The 16,405-nt window shown below is 39.4% G+C and overlaps 1 protein-coding gene across 1 annotated transcript in view; it reads right to left on the bottom strand.

The window, feature by feature from the left end:
* frmpd4 (FERM and PDZ domain containing 4) overlaps window positions 1-16,405 on the bottom strand; it is a 185,788-nt gene that overhangs the window by 149,004 nt on the left and 20,379 nt on the right. The gene's annotated exons all lie outside the window — the stretch shown is intronic.

The following is a 16,405-nucleotide window of genomic DNA, read 5'->3' as shown; positions in this document are numbered from 1 at the left end:
TCTTATTACAAAAGCATTAAATATATTCATTGAATTGTAAGAAAACAGGAGGACCAGGATCTTGAACTGTTTCCTTACATGCCACCAATTTTTCATTGTCTGTCATTGTCTTACTCCAGACACGTGTACTATTTTTGAGAGAGTTTGTATCTCGCAATCTTGATTCTGGACAAGTCTTTGAATCTGCAAGGTCCAGATTCAGTCTGGATGGTGGTGCGCATTTCCAATGTGTATTAAATAAGTTAGATACAATACTGGGTGACAATAGCAACAACAACAACAAAATTACATTTGTATAGCGCCTTTCACGTTGGGAGGACGTCCCAAGGCGCTGGACAGTCAGTGTTTCGGACCCGAGCTGGGGGTCGGGGAGGGTGGAGGGCAGGGGGGGAAGGAGGGTGATCGAAAGCACAGTCGAAGAGGAGGTTTTGGAGATGGGTCTTGAAGGAGGCAAGGGAGGCGGCGAGGCAGAGGGACTGTGGAATAGAGTTTCAGAGGGTAGGGGCAGAGTGGCAGAAGGCCTGCCGACCAATGATGGGGAGGGGGGGGGGCGAGGCAGGGGACTTGAAGCACGACGGAGCCCGCTGAGTGAAGGGAGCGGGCAGGATGGTAGTGGGTTAGGAGGTTGCAGAGGTAGGGGGGAGCAAGTCCATAGAGGGCTTTGAAGGTGAGGACCAGGATCTTGAACTTTTTCTCTGTGTGATGGGAAGCCAGTGGAGTCGGGCGAGGATGGGGGTGATAGGGTCACGGAACCTGGTGCGGGAGAGGGCACGGGCTGCAGAGTTCTGGATGATCTGCAGCCTATGGAGACAACTTGCTTGCTTGCGATTCATATCAGGCCCTTACCCTTCTCTGCACCTGCCACTCAGTTCAGGCTCAGTTAGCTGTGCAAAGCACTTTGAGAAGGTTGCCTTATGTGAAGGAAGTTATATAAATGTAAATTGTTGTTGTTGAATCAACTGAGCAGCTATTTTGAGGAAATTACATTTTCTACAGAGAGAGACAGAGAGGAACGGATGATTATCTTCAAGTTGTTTTTAAAGAATATATTTGATTTTATAAATTATTTAATGATACTTTCATTTAGGAGATATTGCAACACACAATGGTGAAAGCGGAGTCCTTTTGCAATTTGCTTTTCGCAAGTAATATCAACAATTCAAGAAGAAATGCAGAACATTGCTTATCGAGCTGTTCAAGCCATATTGCACCAAATGTGGAATGTGTTCCTCTAGAATATGATCCAACCATCCCCATTTATCAGGAACCTTCCCTAAATTTATCACACAAATTTAGTACCATGCACCCACACCTGCAAGTAAATTTTGTGGGCCAGTGGACACTCAAATAATCTAGTCTCCAAGGTCCATACATTTACTAACTTTATGAGGATCACTCCTATAAGCAATACAGGTAAGAGATTTCTCATTAGGATTCTTAGGAAGGGTTTTATGTGAAATGTTCCATATAATCCTTACATTTGATATCATGTCTTTCATATCAGAAGGACACCTCAAAGAGCTTCACAGGATTTATTGTGAAGTGGAGTGACTGTTTTCTGTTGATGAACCCAGCAGCCAATTTGCTGTCCTACAAAAAGCCATCAAGTGAACGACCAAAAATCATTCTCTTTCTGATGCTGCTCCTGCATCTCCAGCATTTTTAGTGTTCATATTTTAGATTTTGAATATTCAGAGTTCTTTCCTTCTATCTCAGAAACCAGAAAATACTTGAAATGCCCAATAGGTAAATCTGAAAGTGAAAGACAGGTTAACAGTCCAGGAGTGATTCCACAATCGTTCTGTCTTTTTTGAGATGTCAAACATCCACATTTTTTCCTGAAATTGTATTGAAAATAGCAGATTGTACAATCGACGATGTTATCACATAAACTAGTCACTCTGGCACTTCAAGCTTTTTGAAACCACGACAACATATATCAAAATATTTGAGTTCACAATGCAGCAGATATTGCATATTCCGGACACGTCAAGAGCAGCGCTGGTATTTTATGCAAGTGCTTTAGAGAAACCAAAGGAAAATAGAAGTGATTCTCCAGAAAATATTGAATCCAAGAATGATTTCTGTTCAGGTATGGAATTTTTGAGCATGGAAGTGAAGGCTGTGAAAGAAATAGGAATATCCGTACGCATGTACCATTTGGTCATATTTTGTGAAATTGCCAAGCAAGGATGCTTTGTTGCAAACACCATAGATCACAGTCAGCTCAATACATAGCAATTAAGATGAATTGGTCTTCACTAGACCTGACTGCACATTTTAGCATAGTACAATCAGTCCACATTAAGTTACTCAATGGACTGTTTGAATGAAAATACGTTAACAAATAAAATTGAAATGTATGTATGAGCACAATGCCAATACAGTAATCAGAAAATATTCTACCTCTCTTTCTTCTTTGTCGCACATGTATTTTGCTTTCCAAAGGTCTACAATTGTATTTTTATAATAAAATAAGAAATCAAGGAAGCAGAAAAGGACGTTCAGCCGAACAAATCCATTCCTGTGAATTGGAAATAAATAATCTTATTTGCGACTCCACCCAATGCTTTTAATACTCAAGAGAGAATATTCTACAAAAATGATACTTGTTCCTAAAAGGTGTCACCTTCATTCAGTTGTTAGTGCTCTCACCTCTGGCTCAGAAGATCCAGGGGAACGCTGCATTGTTAGACAAAATGCAAAATACTGCAGATGCTGGAAATCTGAAACAAAAACAGAAGTTGCTGGGAATACTCAGCAGAAAAGTGACCCTGGACCCGAGTGTTCCTAGCGACTTCTGTTTTTGTTGCATTGTTAGAGGTGCCGTCCTTCAGATGAGTTATTAAAACTGAGGTTCCATCTGCCTGCTTAGATGGCGTTAAAACGTTTCATGACACTATTCAAATAGAGAAGGGAGTTTCTCTCGGTTTCTTGCAATCTCCCAAATAGAATTCCTCATTAATTTTATGGCTGTTTGTGGGACATTGTTGTGTACAACTGGCTTCTGCGTTCACCTCCAAAAACATGCAGTCCCTCCACTTTTCAGTATATCCTGTGAAACTCTTTGGGATGTCCTCCTTATGTGAAAGGTGCTTCAGCAAATGAAAAGATTATTATTATTTATTATTACATATTCACGAGTCTAATGGGAAACTTTTTTTTTCTAATCTCTAGTCTCAATTCATGATGGTTCATTTTAAACTTACATCCTCTGTGCTTATAGTCTAAATTAAGTACTCTGCTCACATCATCATCATCTTTGCCTGTCGATATTTCATACCCTGGATCATGTCCTTCTCCCAAGTTGCACATCATCGTTCACCCACAAAACACATTAACTTTACAGTAAATCCTGTGACGCACTTTGGGATGTCCTCCTGCTGTGAAAGGTATTATACTGAATGTAAAGATTATCATTAGGATTATTATTATCTTTGTAGCTCTTCAACTTTGCAACTCACTAATACGTTAGATAGGATGTCCATGACGATACACAATATTCCAAATGAGGCCTCGCTGGCAGATTGGATCTACATAGATCTTCAGAGATTGTACAGCACGGAGACAGGCCACGGGGCCCAACTAGTGTGTGCTGCTGCTTTTACTCCATGTGAGTCTCCACCCACTGCTTCCTTCCAACTCTTCTATTCCCTTCTCTCTCATGTGTATATTAAGTTTCTTCTAAAATGCATCTATACTATCTGATTCAACCACTGCTTCAGGCAGTCAGTTCCACATTCTCACTACCTTCTGCATGAAGCAGTTCCTCTAAATTCTCTTTCAGATTCTCTACATCTATCAAGATTAAAATAAGTGCTTTCACATTATGTTCAAATATTTTCCAGATTCCAAATGGCCTCCTTCTATGCCATAACTTATTTGGTGCCGTATAACCTGTTACAGAAGCACATTTACTATAAATCTGTTGTTAATATGGCTGCTGATCACATTGTATTAGCGAGTAATGTTCCAGACTGGGGCTCAGACATCACTGAAAGCTGACAAGTTGCTCACACTCCTCTGCTCCCTTTACTATGACAGATGATGAGATTGTTCAAGTCATGCATGGTCTCAATGAAAGGGCACGGATAAAGTGAATTATCGTCAATGAGGATATAATGGAGCCAGTTTCATCAAAGGTCACAAGTGAAGCAGACATTTCACATGCTACATATTACCTGTCACAGAAGCATATTTACCATAAATCTTTTGTTAATCTGATTCGAACAGTTTACAAAATTAGATTAATTATGTAATGTTGAAAAACATTACTTACGATGATATACATGAGTCTCAGATCAACAGTTCCATCTCCACGTGGGCAGAAATTCCACCTGAGTTTAGATTTACTCTCATAATGTAGCATTTCAAAGCATCCAGAATTTGGCAAATTCTTAAATATGGTCTTGTTTTTGATACCGGTTTTCTGTAAGTTCTTGCTGACTATGCTCAGATATAAAGATTAGCAACTTGGACAAGTTTACCAAAGGAGAACCAGTATTTGTAGGAGAGCAGGGTGGGGGAATCTGACAGAAATATATTTTGTTCTCAACGTGGTTGGAATTGTGTGCCCAATGAAGCAAGACTCCAACCATCAGAATTCACGGCAAATCAGGGAAAGGGGGAATTTTTTTTAATATATGAAATAGCCTCGACTGCAGGGCTGGATGATTGTTCCTCCTGCTTGTCAGTGGCATTTCACATTACAGGCAATGGAAATATCAAATACTTCTCGGAGCAAACACAATGAGCTCATTCCTTAAAACTATGTAAAATAGTAGAGGCAGCAAAGATTGCGACCATTTCTCACCAACTGACAGAAAGATCCGTTCCACAGTCTTTTCCATTGGCTTTGTTGTCAAAGCCATTTTTTAAATGGCTTTTAAATTTTTTAAACAAAAAAAGCTGACTGAAATCATGAACTCCAGACTTAAACAGTTATATCATCTGTCTCTCATATTCTCAGTTCTGTCTAAGATATGTATACACAGAGAAAGAGAGCAAACGTGTAATATTTCCACTGAATGTAGGGAAATGATTCACAACACTGCAGGCATGAATAGGTTTTGTGTGGATCAGACTAGAAATGCAATATATTCTGAGTTTAAGTCCATGCCATTAATTATTGGATTTGTATTACAAGTGTAGGGAAGAAATGGATAACAGAAGGACATTTTACCTTCATTCTTATTTTTGTTTGGACTTTCAAGCATATAGGGGAGGCTTTAGTAAATCTCCAAGTCTTTCAATTCTTTGCAGAATATATATGTCTGCTATTTGAAACTTCCTTTAGTAACTGAATGGGTGGCCTAGTGTAGAGTCAAAATCATTTTTACATTTTAATAATTAGATGCAGAGGTCAAGTTCAATACATTGTTTGCACGGTGGGTTTTTACCAGGAATATAAGTAAACACTTAAGGCTTGTAGCCTTACTGTTAGCCATTGATAAGAGAGACAATCTTCCCACCTCACATTCTTTATGAATGGTCTTGTCGTCCTGGATTCATAGAGCCAATGATTCACAGAGACTCAAGCTCCAACAAGCAGGGAGCTGTGGGTTTGAATTTAATCCCAGTACTGGACACAAATAAATTATACTAACTGTTATATAACTGAACAAAAATGTGATCAGTATCAAGGACTAGTAGAATAAGTACAGTATATTTAACACAGTTTGCACATTGTCAACTACCTTCAAATTCTTTGTTCTTATTAAACTTCGTTTTCAAACTCAGACTCGTGAAATTGCTCTATTTTATATTGTACAGTTTGAATGCAAATTTACGCAGTACTTCAGCATTAAAATGTATGATTCTGTTCCATCTGAAGCAAAAAACGAAGGTGTAATTTTCTCTTAATTATCTCCTTTCTTTGAAGACATTGATATTTAGTTTCCTTTCACAAATGATAATAACTGTCTGGTATCTTAAGTGGCCTCTCTTCATGCGAGAGCTTTGATAGCAAGGCTACCCCAACATCCAAATATGACTATTTAACAATGGAGAGGTTATTGCAAGTTGATCAGATAATTCCCCCTCCATCTCCCCTTGACGATAAAACTGCAGCATCCCCAGCACCTTCCTGGCTGCGGTCAACTAACTCAGTACTATTCTCCACCAGGGATTAACGCAACAATCTTTGAGGTTTATGCCTTAATGTTCAGTGACACACCATGTACTGTATTTACTCACTCAACCGTTGTGACATTGTAAATCTTTATATCACTCATGTCAAACTCATAGCCAGAGAAAAATTAATTGGACATTCCAAACAAGTTCAATACCACATCAGGGGAAAGCACCAGGTTGCTTCTCAACCAGAAATGATCAGGTGTGTTTGGACCAAATAGCTATTTTCCATGTGCTTGTGTACAGTTCTGCAAATTGATTAAAGTCTCAACAAGGGTTATACTGCAGCCAAAACAGGTCCGAGCTACCTCCTACTCACAAGTTTCAAACCACACCTCATTCTCTGAGAACCTTCACATGACACATGTGCCAGTCTTCATTTCGGTTGCATAAAATGATCATAAAACACACTTTATTTAGCATTTTAATTGCAAATGGTAATTAGTAGTTCTCTCATGTGTTAAGACATTTTAATGGATGACATAATCTTTCACTCTTCAGCTCCCGCCTGCATGGTTATTTCTTTAATCTGAGGTATCAGAAAGGTGCAGTATTATCACAATCATTTTTTTCCCCCTGGGGAAGACACGGATCTTCAACTCCCACCAGTAGGTCTCCACTTCTAACAGAGAAAGCCACAAACATCTATAATTAACTGATTTCAGTGTCACATCAGCCAGTAAATAATTGATGGGCCCTATAGAGTTCCACAGTGAGGAATTAAAGACTGAAGCAAACTGGATGATTGTAATGTCAATTGTAGTCTTTCTTTACGAGTTATTCTAAACAGGATTTCAAATTGTAAAGGGAATTACTGTGCTTCTGCTATAAGCTCCGTAGCTGTGTCAGTGGAATTGTAAAGGGTCACATCTAGGGCTTGGTACAATTTTAAATCCTGAAGTGCTGAAAGCAGTGTGCAACTGAAGGTATAAATAATCTGATAGCTGAAGTGTGAGGGTGCAGAATGTTGAACACATTCTGCGCTCATTTGCATACCAATTTCCAGCACACTTTTAAAATAAAAGCGCCTCGTCTCCACCACAAACTCTTCATTTATAGCTGTTACTAAGCAACTGCAGTACCTCTTCTTGCAATGGTATCACCTCTCGTCAGAAGAATCCCAGAGGCATTTCTGTTTCATGATGATAAAACATACACTGCACCCACCACCAAGTTTCAAGGACACACATCTTTTCATGTGAATGGTCCTTCCATGATTCCATCAGAAAAATCTTGTTTGTGTTTACAAAATATCAGGATCCCTCCATAGCTTCGCCCCATCCTACCTGTGACATCCTACAACCCCACTGCACCCTGGCTCGTCTTTCTGATGTGAAGGGTGCTATACAAGTGTAATTTGTTGTTGTTGCTCTATCCAATCCCTCCGCTCAGCAAAAAGAACCAAGAGGATGATTAACTAGAACAGGTTACCAGGAAGGTTGGACCAGGCCATTAAAATGCAGTGTGATAGGAGGGTGGTTGGTTGGTATTCTGGAAGGATGCGATCAAATGGGCTGAAGGGCCTTCTTCACATGTACCTGGTCAAGTGTCAGTTTATCAATTCCCACTTTTACAAAGTGATCCTCAACAAAAATGATTGCAGTTATTTTGTGAATGAAATTTATTGGTAAAAATTCTGAATAAAGCTCATCAAAAAAATAAATCAAGGGGCACGAGGCACCAAATAACATTGAACAGAGGGTAAAGATACTACACAAAATTGTAACCCATAAAGAAATTTTGAAAAGTCTTGTGGCTGTTGAGTTTGTTGAAGAGCTGCAGGAACCTGTGTCAAAAGAGTGAAGACAACAACAAGAACTGCAACAAATTGTATTTGTTTAGCACCTTTCATGTCGGGAGGACATCCCAAGGCGCTGGACAGTCAAGGTTTTACACCCGAAAAACAAATGTGGGGAGGCTGGTTTCACTGAATTTCACTCAATTTAACTTTCCAAGTTTTTTTAAACAAACAAATAATTTGTTTCAGAGAATTAAAAATATGTTAATATTTCAGCTAAAACTTAACCTTTTGTTTGGCCTTCTATTGATTTCTAGCACATACAGTTTTTACGCAAAGACACTTGACCAGGTACAGGTGAAGAAAGCCCTTCAGCCCATTTGATCTCATGCTTCCAAAATACCAACCAACTCCCATCACACTGGGATTTAATGCCCTGGTCCAACCTTCCTAGTTAACCGTTCCAGTTAATCATCCTCTCGGTAACAAAATACTTCCTGGTGTCTGTTCTCAAATTGTCCTTCGTAATTCTAAACCAATGGCCTCTTTGGCTGTAAATAAAAGTTCAGTAATGTGCAGCACAGGATATTTTTGGAGATAGAAAGAAAAACTATATGTGCTGGAAATCCATAGAAAGCCAAACAACGTGAAAGAAAAGGGGCGATTAGGTTTCAGCTGAAATATTAACCTATCTTTCAGAATCCGATTAATTTCCCGTGGATTTCCAGTATTTTTCCCTTCCCTCACCCTCCTGCTGAGAATGAAAGCACAGCCAATTTTTAATTCTCTGAAACAAATTTTTTTTTTTTAAATGCTTGAAATGTTAAATCCTCTTGTGCACCACAGATTTTGTTCACAAGCCAAAGCAACACGCTGTGTAAATTGCAAACAAATCTGATTTATTTGACAAGGGCAAATTCCATTATATACAACCAAGGCGATCAGAAGTGGATCTATACGTGCACAGACCTCACCTCTCGCATTTCTCTGTCATTCCCGAGTGCTTTTCACCTCTTCATCTGACAATTTGGCTGTGAAAAGGTGATGAATTTCTCATGTTTACCATTACTGTTTATCACTGCTCAACACTGTCAACCATCTCAATGATAGATTCAAACTCCTGAGGGAGCTCTTACTGTCCAGTGTAGTCTTTGAGTAGACAGTACTGACTAGTTATTTTGATGGACAGTGGAATGATAATTTTGATCTTTCTGTTGAAACTTCACAGGAACGGTGGTGAAGCGGATGGCCTGTCATTGAGGAGTCACTGTTGCTCCCTTAAAACTGATGGTTGGATGAACAAGAATCATTGGCTAAATAGATTGAGACAAGGAAAGATGAAAATTCTGGGTTATCAAATACAGAAAGCACGTCACCTCATTTCACTGACTGGAATAGACAATCTGAGAATGTTGGGGATTCAGTACTGAAGATTCAGTACTATTAAATGGAATAAATGTAATAAGCCATACAACAAGGTGTCCAGAATAGTCCATAATAACATCTACAGCAGTGAAAATTCTCAAGCATTTAATAAGATGTTATAATTACACATCTGAACAGCACAAACGCCATAGTTACATGTTAAAAAGTTAGCATACTTTAGAAGTAATGGATAGTTGGTTAGATGAAAATGACATGCTGAGAATAGGTCTTATTTCAGAGGGAGAATAATTGGGTGAGTGGTGACCTTATTTACAAAGGAAAATAATTTGGTGAGCATTGGGTTTTTAGCAGAGGGAGAATAATGGGTGAGAGGTGGTCTTGAGGTGGTCAGAGGAGATAGAAAACCAAAATTTAATCTGATATTTAGGTTGCTGGGTGACACTTACTGTAGAGAAGCATTATTGCCACCACAAGTATAAATACAAGAGGCTGGGTATTGTGTATAGAGTAACAGGTAGGATTCTGCAGAAAATACTGCAGCAGAATAAAAATAATCCACACCTAACATGAATCTGACTTTCCACAATTTCAGATTCCAATACCTGTGGCATTTATTTAAAATCATGCTGTAATCTTTTCACTGAAATGCAATTTTACATTGATAGTGACTAGAATTCAGGATTAGGCACAGTATTACATTAGTATTTGCCGGATTCTTATAAGTGCTGAGTAATGAGGTGTCAAAGAGATTTGTTTAGCTGAACAGTGAAATACTAACATTTGCAAAAGTGAGGAGGATCATTAATCTGCTGTTTAAGTATGCATTGAATGGCTGGAGAGCAAAGAAATCTGCTATCTAACCCTAAACTCTTATTATATAGTTAATAGAACTAGCCAGGGCTAAAATAAATAGAGGCAAATGCTTACTAGAAATAACAAAATAATGGAGTGTGAAAAGGCTCTAAATTGACACAGAATCCAAATCTCACTACATCACATCCGTTGCTGGGATTTTAAAGTCTAATTTTCTTTCCATATTTGGTGAAAAAGGGAAAGAAAACAGAGCACTTTCCTTAAGATCATGGTTTCATTAAGATCACAAGAACCTATTTGGTTGCACAGGCAGCACAACAGACTGAACAGGTAACCAGGAAAGGTCAAGGACCATGGACCTAATTAGATATGGCATGATACTGCAAAGGCAAGATGGTGAAGACCTATAGCTCAGATGTTAGAGCATTTGCCTTGCAAGCGAGAGATCTTAGTTTGAATTCTGGCAGGGCGAAACGTTGAGCAAGTTTCCTTACTCCACATGCCTCTGTTTACCTAGCTGTAAGTAGGAACCCGGAGAGCAAAGAGCTCGATTGGCGGATCGCTTTTCCGGGGGTAATTATTCCTTCAAAAAATAATAATAAATTGGTCACTCAACCCATGACTGTTTGTGGGACACTTCTTGACTGCTGCATTCCGCTCACAAAATATACAGTGTATTCTGTGAAGCGCTTTGAGACATCTCAAAGATGTGATAAGGTGCTATATCAAATGCAAGGATTATTATTATTAGGATGGGTATTCTGGAAGGATGAAATCAGATTAGTCAATGGTTCTTCTTCATCCAAACCTCTCTTGTGATAAGATACATTGTTAAAAGGTCATCAAGCTATTGAGTAAGTTTAGAAAAATAATAATCGATGTACATTTTAAATTATTTATTTTCTATTGATTGATTTTTTCTGGGCTAATATCCATATTATAAAAAATTAAGGTGAAATAAAGTCTTCCACAACTGCAAGATAGTTTTGTCGATCTCTGCAGCAGTAAAAGAGGTTTGGATATCAAATATGTTAAAGGTCTGGCAGATACAATTAGCTACATTTTGAACTAAAATCGTCCTTACAAATCAATAAAGACGGCAGCTCCTTTTTTTCTTAAGGTGTAAATTTAGGACTTTACCATAAATTACGTAGTGATTTATAAATACCATACAGGCAGCAGAAATTGCTGTGCAAAGAGAGGTGAAGAGAATGCAGCGAACGTGAGGCCAGAGGATTTATAGATCCATAAACAGTCATAAGTTGCTTAACCAGGAAATAGTAAAGAAGAATTTATGAGAGACAAAGCAAACCACTATTAACAAGAGTCGTATAGATGTGAACTATCAGAGTGAATTAAATTAAGCATTAGTACATCAGATACTCAGTTATTTTGTCCCAAATTATGTTAATTGACTTCACAGTAGAAATGACAACATAATTGTCCGAATGATTTTCTACTCCAATGCAGGCAAGATTTATTCTGTGTGTATAAAATGCAAAGTAGGATTTTCTGTGAATTATTAATCCATTCTGAATTCTAATTTGCTCCTTTTGTCACTGGAACTGCAAACCGAATGTGGTCATCCTCTGTTCTGCCATTCACAAGATCCAGCTCACCCAAAATTCTAACGTCCACATTCCTACCTTTACCAAACTCTCTCTGCACACCTATGACTCCAACCTTTGCCAGATTCCACTGGATTGAAAAGATCGATTTCAAGGTCCTTACTCTCACATACAAATCCCTTCACACCCAAACACCTCCCTTCCTTTGTTCAGACATGATGTGGAGAAGTCTTTTGATAGCCGACACTCCGAAAATAATGCTTTTAACATTTCTCCAGCCTCCATTTCACTATCTTCTCAAAGTAATCAATAGTGGTTTTATTGCTTTTTCCCCCTAAAAAAGGGCTTTGGAATTTTGCATGTAATTTAAGCACTGCTTTATTTATTTTACTCCCCAAATTATATCATCCATCTTATTTAATGTAGGTCATTTATTCCACAGAAATTCAACCCCATAGTCTATATTTATGGTCTGTATTTGAGACTGATAGATATAAACATCTCACAAGCACTGCCATATTTGGTGAGAAATTTGAGTCCAGCTATTGGAATACTCTCGCCAGAGTAATCGTCAGAATTAAAGTTTGAGTCAATATATACTGTGGTAATAGAGGAATACCGCACAGAATTAAAATGATTCATGTCAGAATTCAGTGCATTCACACAGAGAAAACAGCCTCTCTCTTACTCTGTGAAGGGCAACTGGGCTTCTCTATTCAATGTCATAGGACTCGAGAGTCAGAGATTTTGTGCTGTCAAGCAAATTGCAAATTGCCAGTAAGAGAATACTGCACGCACAGTATATTGTCTGCTGCAAACTCTGGCATTCTTTTGAACATACATTCTGGTAATACTGGATATTTTAAATACATATAATCATTTTCTTAACACCTGCTTCAAAAGGACAGGAAGCCTATTCCTCTGATTTGTTTTGTTGCGGGGGAGGGGAGGTGATGGTGTGTGTAATTATTCCAGATTGCAACTTGTGCTCACCAGGTATGGGTGACAGGCAATGACAGGCAATGACAGGCATTGCAATGACAGTCACCAGATGCAAATGCCACCTCTTGTTTCTGCTCCCTTGCTCTCTGTGAACCAAAGCATCTGCTTCCTACTGTTTGCTTTGGGGAAAATGGATGCAGCAATACAGTTCTTGGAACAAGTTCATATAAATATATTTCATCTGTGCCCACCCAATGGGATATGACATTGACTATCCGTGGAGTTGAACTGGCTCCAAGGTGACATATTTGGTAATGGAATGTCGGAATCGAGCCATCCTTCTGTGGCAGTCTCGGAAGTCAGGATCCTAAGCCAGGCGGGTCGGAAGTACTCCAGGGCACTGCTGATGAGAGCATAACCTGGTTCATCGGCAGGACGAGGAAGGGCAGAGCAGTCATTGGGGGCAGAGAACCATCTCACTCAGCTCTTGTTAACCCTGCAACCCAAAGCCCTACGAGCAAGGTGGTCCAGACTGGACAAGCAGCGGGATAATGGCCATGCAGTGCTCTCAATGGCAAACTATGTGGTTTTAGCTGGTTTGACTCCAGCAGTACCCCATGCACACTCTGGGGTCCCCAAGCCTTGGCTTTTGCTAAACTGTGCCTAATATTTTCGAGAATTAAGTAAGCAGGATGCGTCCTTCTAGGGAGGGAGTGTGCATTCCATTCCAACAAATCCATTCCAACAATTAATTCTGCAATAAATAAACCTTCAGATTTCCCCTGAATTAAGATCGATCTGATCCTTCTTTCAAATTATATTAATCTTCTTCATGGCACTTCTTAAAATAAAATCTACAGTAAGTTAACAATAATAACTATGAGAAACAGTTTATCATCTAGAGATGTTTGGTTAAGATACAAAATAAACAAAGAACAATTCTGAGTCACATTTCATTGAATCCTGAATAAATGAATACTAAAGACTTACAAGACTTGAGACTTGTAAGCAAAATAAAAGCCCACAGTATTAAAGGGACAGTGGCATCATGGATACAGAACTGGCTGGGAGACAGAAAGCAGAGAGTAGTGGTGAACGGTTGTTTTTCTGACTGGAGGGAAGTGTGCAGTGGTGTCCCCCAGGGATCAGTATTGGGATCACTGCTGTTTTTGATCTATATAAATGACCTGGACTTAGGTACAGGGAGTACTATTTCCAAGTTTGCATATAATTCTAAGCTAGGAAAAGTAGTAAACAGTGAGGAGGACAGCAGCAGACTGCAAATGGACATAGACAGAGTTGTAAAATGGGCAGACACATGGCAGATGAAGTTTAATGTGGAGAAATGTGGGTTACTAGGCTTTATAAATAGGGGCATAGAATACAAAAGTCAGGAAGTTATGATGAAACTTTATAAAACACTGGTTAGGCCTCGGCTAGAGTACTGTGTTCAGTTCTGCGCCCAACACTTTAGGAAGGATGTCAAGGCATTGGAGAGGGTGCAAAGCAGATTTACCAGGATGGTACCAGGAATGAGGGATTTCAGTTATCAGGAGAGATAGAGAAGCTAGGATTATTCCACTTGGAGCAAAGAAGGTTAAGAGGAGACTTAATAGAAGTTTCCAAAATTATGAGGGAATTTGACAGGGTGAACAAGGAGAAATTATTTCTACTGGTGGGTGGGTCGGTAACCCGAGGACACTGATTTAAAATAGTTATTAAAAGAAACAGAGAGAAGGTGAGGAGAAATTTTTTCACACAGCGAGTTGTTTGGATCTGGAATGCATTGCCTGAAAGGGTGGTGGAAGCCAATTTGATAACAGCTTTTAAGGGAGAAGTAGATAATTATTTGGGGAGGACAAGGTTGCAGGGCTATGGGGAGAGAGTGGGGGAGTGAGATTGAATTGGATTAGCTCTTTTTAAAGAGCTGGCACAGACACAAAGGGCTAAATGGCCTCCTTCTGTGCTGTATAATACTATGATTCTATGAAATAAAATAAAAGCAAATAAGCTGAAACATCTGAAGCACAGCATTTTCAAAAAGGTGCCTTGCTCTGAATGTGATGATTACTGCCTTTATACACAAATGTTTGCAGGACATTGTTTTAGAATTGGATACTTATTGCAGGCAAAATATGGTAAGTGGAAAAAAATGCATAAAATACAAGTGAAATAAAACCCCAATAATTTCACTCTCCAGCGAAGATATTTCAGCAAACACAATGCAAAAAAGATAGCAAGCTAGCAAGGTTTAGTCCCTGAAAAGTAATGCAGATGTGCTGTAGATAAATACCAAATAAATCCTTGTGTTTGATAACGCGCCTTTCATATCAAGAAGATGTCTCAAAGCGCTTCACGCAATATACTGATTAGTATAATAAGTGTGTATTTTGTAGGCAATGTGGCAGCCAATTTGCACACAGCAATGTCCCACAAACAGCCATAATGTGAATGTCCAATTTTATTTGGGGGCTTATTGGCCAGGACACCAGGAGAAACTTTTTACGAATAAAACCATGGGATCTTTAACATCCACCTGAACAGGGAAATGGGACCTCGGTTTTATGCTTCATCTGAAGGATGGCAGCTCCACCAAGGCAGCACATCCCCAGCACTGCATTGGAGGTTCAGCATAGATTATATGAGGTTCAAGTTAGCGTGGACAGACTCATATGAGGTTAGCAGGTGGGAGAATTACTGGGGAGCAAGATCGTGGAGAGCTTTGAAGGTAAGAATGAGGGTTTTGTACTCGATTCTCTGAGGAATGGGGAGCCAGTGAAGCCGAGCAAGCACAGGGATGATAGGTTCTTGGAGCCTGGTGTGGGAGAGGACACAAGCTGCAGAGTTCTGAATAATCTGCAGCTTGTGGAGGGAAGAGTTGGGAAGGTTGACAAGCAGGGAGTTGGCATAGTCAAGCCGAGACGTAATGAAAGCGTGGATCAGGGTCTCGGCTGCCTGTGGTGAGAGGCAGTGGCGGAGGCAGGCAATGTTGCGGAGGTGTGGAAAGGCAGAATGGGTCACAGCACGAATGTGGGGTTTGAAGGATAGCTGAGGGTCGCAAAGGCTTCAATGGTTTGAAAAAGATATCGCCAAACAGATGTAACATTCCACAGTGAAATTGTTCCCATCACATCAGAAATTGTAATGGTTATTCTAACCAACATGTGAGCTTGTCAGCTTTCCATAGGGATAACGGGGGTTTGCTTTGATATTGGAACCACTCAGTGTTCCAGGACAATTCTGGAACCTGAAATCAAAACCTGACAGATTAATTTTATTTCTAAAGCTTCTATGTATGTATGTATGTGTGTGTGTGTGTGTGTGTGTGTGTGTGTGTGTGTGTGTACACGCATGTGCACGTGCATGTATTTATTTATTGAAATTGAAATATTTCATTGTTTTCACATAGTGTTAGGAATGGTGAGTACTTTCAATGGGAATGGCAAAGTTGTTCATATACTACAGAGTGCAAGGGTTACACCCATTATTAAGAAGTGCTGTGTGGGTGCACACAAGGAGATCACAACCGTAGAGAATCACCTATGTAAAGTGTCCTTTATTCTGAAATTTCACTTGTTTATTCTTTACATATTTATCCGAGTCACCATATATTAAGACTATCAAATAACATGGGAAAGTATCATAAGAACATAAGAATTAGGAGCAGGAGTAGGCCATTCGGCCCCTTGAGCCTGCCCCGCCATTCGATAAGATCATGGCTGATCTTCTGACCTAACTCTAATTACCTGCCCTATTCCCATATCCCCGAACACCTCTATTTTTTAAAAATCTATCAGTCTCAGCTTTGAAGAACAACATCAACAAC

The sequence above is a fragment of the Callorhinchus milii genome, unplaced genomic scaffold (genome assembly GCF_018977255.1).
Source record: "Callorhinchus milii isolate IMCB2004 unplaced genomic scaffold, IMCB_Cmil_1.0 Scaffold4, whole genome shotgun sequence".
NCBI lineage: Eukaryota > Metazoa > Chordata > Chondrichthyes > Chimaeriformes > Callorhinchidae > Callorhinchus > Callorhinchus milii.
Note: the sequence above shows the minus strand (reverse complement) of the source record. Positions and strands in the feature narration are given on the sequence as shown.